Raw genomic sequence first — 5749 nt, forward strand, 5'->3', positions numbered from 1 at the left:
ATGATGGATGAAGGTGTAATTGAAATACTTCAGAATCGCGATGGGGATGATGAAGTCAATGTGATATCACCAGTGTTTTGGATCGCAGAGCCTGTTGTCATTCGATATGATGGCAGCAAACAAAAGGCTTCTCCCTCTTTGATAATTAAACCAATTGGTCCTGTGCCATATTCTTCTGATAAGGTTGTCCCCTATCATTACAATGCTATGGCATTGGAAGATGGGAAAGAGGTGCCCCTGCCCTCTACCTCTATTGTTAATATCGCTGATGTCAGCGGCCTGACCCGTAGTAGTCGCGTTTTCTCGACTCCACTAAAACCCTAGGTTGACACCAGAAGGGCTGATATTGCTGATTGTGCTGTTCATCCGGTTGGAAATGCTGCTGTTGCTCTGAATCCGACACTTGTTGCTAATAAACATGCCACCGCTGTAAGAACTCCTGTCTCTACTGGCCAGAATGGCACGATGAAAGAAGACTGTGATGAGATGCTGAGGCTAATCAAGAGGAGTGAATACAACCTTGTAGATCAGCTTCTACAAACTCCGTCAAAGATCTTTGTGCTATCTTTGCTAATGAACTCAGAACCACACCGTAAAGCTCTGCAAAAGGTGTTGGATGTGGCATATGTAGATCATGATGTCACAATAGAACAATTCGATAGTATTGTTGCAAACATTACCGCTTGTAACAATCTGAGTTTTTGTGATGTTGATCTCCCTGAGGAGGGAAGAGACCATAATTTTGCACTTCACATATCTATGAGCTACAAGGATGATGTCATGTCTAATGTGCTGGTAGACACTGGATCATCACTGAATATGTTGCCAAAATCCACTATGGCTAGATTGTCATACCAGGGGCCTCCCATGAGGTGGAACTCCCAGTCAAGATTGGACCAAGTGATTTCCAGATCACTTTTCAGGTCATGGATCTCCACCCATCATATAGCTGTCTGTTGGGCAGACCATGGATTCACGAGGCAGGCGCCGTGACATCCACCCTACACCAAAAATTGAAATTTGTCAAGAACAAAAAGCTGGTGGTGGTAGGGGGAGAGAAGGCTCTTCTGGTTAGCCATCTGTCTTCCTTTTCTTATATAGACGCTGAGGATGAAGTTGGGATGCCGTTCCAAGCTTTATCTATTGCTGAGCCTTCTAAGAAAGGAACTTCTTCATTTGCGTCCTACAATGATGCTAAGTTGGCCATTGAGCATGGCACAACTACTGGTTTGGGACAAATGATCAAGATAGAAGACAATAAATCCCGGGATGGCATAGGGTACTCTTCAAGCACTTTCAACAAGTATGGGCTATTTCAGAGTGGTGGTTTCATCCATACTGTCCAAGACGAGGAAGCTGCTGCTATTGTGGAAGAGGATGCAAAGAAGGATTATGGCAACTTTGTCATCCTTGGAGGGGTCTGTAATAACTGGGTCGCTGTTGATGTTCTAACAGTTGTCCACAAGTCAACGTAATGTTCGCTGTTTGTTGAAAAAACCCTTCTCCCATGCCAAAAGGAGGAGTGATGACATTGTTGGCTCATAAATACAATGATATTTCATTCAATAAATTCATGTTAAATGTTTGTTTTTCCAATTATTTTCACTTTTTGCTTTTTGCATGAAATTGGTGATCACATAAAACCCTAAAAATAGAATAAAATCAATCTTTTCATCTGCATAATGATATACCTTGTTTGAATTCTAAAATCTCTTTTATATCCAAAATCATTATGCAGGTTGATCAAACCCATTGAACATAATGATCCAACACCATCTCCCAACTTTGAGTTCCCTGTATTTGAGGCCGAAGAAGATGATGTTGAAGAGATTCCTGACGAGATCACCCGTCTACTTGAGCACGAAGAGAAGATCATTCTGCAACATATTGAGAATCTGGAAACAGTCCACTTGGGGTCTGAAGATTGTGTTCGTGAGGTGAAGATTGAGGCACTCCTGGAAGAATCTGTGAAGAAAGGGTTGATTGAATTGCTACGAGAATACGTCGACGTCTTTGCCTGGTCATATAAAGACATGCCTGGTCTGGATACTGATATCGTGCAACATTTCCTGCCGTTGAAGCCTGAGTGTGTGCCTGTGAAGTAGAAGCTCAGAAGAACTCATCCCGACATGGCAGTGAAGATTAAAGAAGAAGTTCAGAAGCAAATTGATGAAGGGTTTTTGGTGACTTCTACATATCCTCAATGGGTGGCCAATATTGTGCCCGTGCCTAAGATGATTTTCCTCTACCACATATTGATATGTTGGTAGATAATACAACTAAATTCAATATCTTCTCATTTATGTACGGATTTTCCGGATATAATCAGATTAAAATGGCACCCGAGGATATGGAGAAGACAACATTCATCACACTTTGGGGAACATTCTGTTATCGAGTGATGCCCTTCGGTTTAAAGAACGCCGGAGCCACGTATCAACGAGCTATGACTACCTTGTTTCATGATATGATGTATAAGGAGATCGAGGTGTATGTTGATGATATGATTGCGAAGTCAAGAACGGAAGATGAACATGTAGAACACTTGTTGAAGCTTTTTCAACGTTTGAGGAAGTATAAGCTTCGTCTGAATCCTAACAAGTGTACATTTGGAGTCCGTTCCGGCAAGTTATTAGGCTTTATTGTCAGTGAAAGAGGTATTGAGGTTGATCCTGCCAAGGTCAAAACAATATAAGAGATGCCTGCGCCCAAAACTGAGAAGCAAGTCTGAGGTTTTCTTGGCCGCTTGAATTACTTTTCCAGATTTATATCTCACATGACTGCCACATGTGCACCAATATTCAAGCTCCTCCGGAAAGATTAGCGTCATGATTGGACCGAGGATTGCCAAAAAGCCTTTGACAATATTAAAGAGTATCTGTCCGAGCCTCTGATTTTGTCTCCGCCTGTGGAAGGGAGACCCTTAATTATGTATCTGACAATTCTTGAAGACTCAATGGGTTGTGTCCTTGGTCAGCAAGACGAATCAGGGAGGAAAGAATATACCATCTACTACCTGAGTAAGAAGTTCACTGATTGTGAGTCTCGATACTCAATGCTTGAGAAAACATGTTGTACTTTGGCTTGGGTTGCTAAGCGCCTACACCAGTATATGTTGAATCATATGACTTGGTTGATATCCAAAATGGATCCAATCAAGTATATCTTTGAGAAGCCTGCTTTAACTGGGAGGATTGCCTATTGGCAGATGCTATTGTCTGAGTATGATATTGAGTATCGAGCTCAGAAAGCTATTAAAGGTAGTATCTTGGCTGACCACTTGGCACATCAACCAATTGAGGGTTATCAGTCAGTTCAATACGACTTCCCAGACGAGGAGATTCTATATTTGAAAATGAAAGATTGCGATGAGCCTACACTCGATGAAGGGCCAGAGTCGGGTTCCTGATGGAGCATGGTGTTTGATGGCACTGTTAATCAATATGGAAATGGTATTGGGGCAGTGATTATTACTCCTCAGGGCACACATTTTCCTTTTACAGCAAGGCAAACATTCAAATGTACAAAGAATATGGCGGAATATAAGGCCTGTATCATGGGATTCGAAGAGTGTATTGATCTTAGGATCAAGCATCTTGATGTTTATGGTGATTCGGCCCTTGTTGTTAATCAGATTAAGGGTGAATGGGAGATGAATCAGCCTGACCTCATCCCATATAGAGACTATGCGAGGAGGATTTCAACGTTCTTTACTGAGGTTGACTTCCATCATATTCCTCGAGATGAGAATCGGATGGCAGATGCCCTTGCTACACTTGCTTCTATGATTGTAGTAAGACTCTGGAATGAAGTTCCCAATATCATTGTGACGCGCTTGGATAGACCGGCTCATGTATTTGTAGTAGAAGAAGTGAAAGATGATAAGCCGTGGTATTATGATATCAAGTTCTTTCTTCAGAGTCAGATTTACCCGCCTGGAGCATCTGTTAAAGATAGAAAGACTTTGAGATGATTATAAGGCAGTTTCTACCTCAATGGCGATGTGCTTTATAAGAGGAATTTCGACATGGTTCTGCTCAGATGCGTGGATAGACACGAAGCAAACCTGTTGATGAGTGAACTCCATGAGGGTTCATTTGGTACACATTCCAATGGACATGCCATGGCAAAGAAGATGTTGAGAGCAGGCTACTATTGGCTGACAATGGAGTCTGACTGCTGCAAATATGTGAAGAAATACCACTAGTGTCAGATTTATGTGGACAAGATTCATATTCCCCCGACACTTCTGAATGTGATTTCATCACCATGGCCCTTCTCCATGTGGGGAATTGACATGATTGGCATGATAGAGCCGAAAGCGTCCAACGGTCACAAATTTATTCTCGTAGCAATTGATTACTTCACCGAGTGGGTTGAAGCGGCATCGTATGCAAACGTGACCAGACAGGTGGTTGTGAAGTTTATCAAGAATCAACTCATATGCCGTTATGGTGTGCCAGACAAGATCATTATTGATAATGGATCTAACTTGAACAACAAGATGATGAAAGAACTGTGTAGCGAGTTCAAAATTGCAAACCATAATTCTTCTCCTTATAGACCCAAGATGAACAGGGCTGTTGATGTTGCCAATAAGAATATCAAGAAGATTGTCCAGAAGATGGTTGTTACATACAAAGATTGGCATGAGATGCTGCCATTTGCTTTGCATGGCTATCGTACATCTGTCCGCACTTCAACAGGGGCAACCCGTTTCTCCCTTGTATATGGCATGGAGGATATGCTCCCAGTAGAGGTGGAGATCCCATCAATGAGAGTCTTGATGGAAGCCAAGTTGACTGAGGCTGAATGGGTTCAAGAAAGTTTTTTCTTTCGCGCTCGATTCCAGGGGCAAGTGGACTCTAAACTATGAAGGTCCATATGTTGTTAAGAGATCCTTTTCAGGCGGTGCTTTGATTCTTACAACTATGGATGGGGAGTATTTCACTCGTCCTGTGAATTCAGATGCAGTCAAGAAATACTTCGCCTAAAAATAAAAACAGAATAGCTCGCTAAGTTGAAAACCCGAAAGGGCGAATTAGGAAAAAATGAGCGTCTTGGTGGATTAAAAACCCGAAAGGGAGGTCCAGGCAAAAGTTAGAGACATAAAAAAAATGAATATGTATCCCGCTAGATTGAGTACCTCACCTTGGGGCAATCTAGGCCAAAATTAGGGATTTGGCAAGTAACTGCATCTTGACAAGAATTTGTTCTACAAGCTGTCTTCTGTCAAAGAATTTCGCCCAGTCATCGTCAACTGAAGCTTCAAATACCTCAGATTCAGAGTTGGTGGAGAAATGGTCATTATGTTCAACGTAGCCCTTTTTCCAATATATATCACCAATTTTCAAATTAGTAAAGATCCATGGAGTCTTGCCATTTACAGACTACCATTCCATCAAATAAATTTGAGCCTTTATCCAATTCTTCACACTCGTATTTGTTTCTGTTCAACAAATATTTTGCATGTTTTAATTGACAAATATCATTGTTTTGAATAAATAAAATTTTTCATAAATTGTTTTTAAACAAAGTGAACATTCACAATGACAAAAAGGATAATTAGGGCATCTTCAGTGCTCTCCCAAGGATAGTATGATCTCCAAAAGGGTAAGACATTTGTTCATATTCCCCGCATACTTGTATACTCTTCATTATCTTTCAGATTGTTTCCTTCGCGAGCGTAGAAGAAAGCCATGCATCACCAAATCCCCAAAGAGTCTGGAGTTTGGGCTCAGTTTCTAGC

This window comes from Lathyrus oleraceus, chromosome 5 (genome assembly GCF_024323335.1).
Source record: "Lathyrus oleraceus cultivar Zhongwan6 chromosome 5, CAAS_Psat_ZW6_1.0, whole genome shotgun sequence".
NCBI classification, from domain to species: Eukaryota; Viridiplantae; Streptophyta; class Magnoliopsida; order Fabales; family Fabaceae; genus Lathyrus; species Lathyrus oleraceus.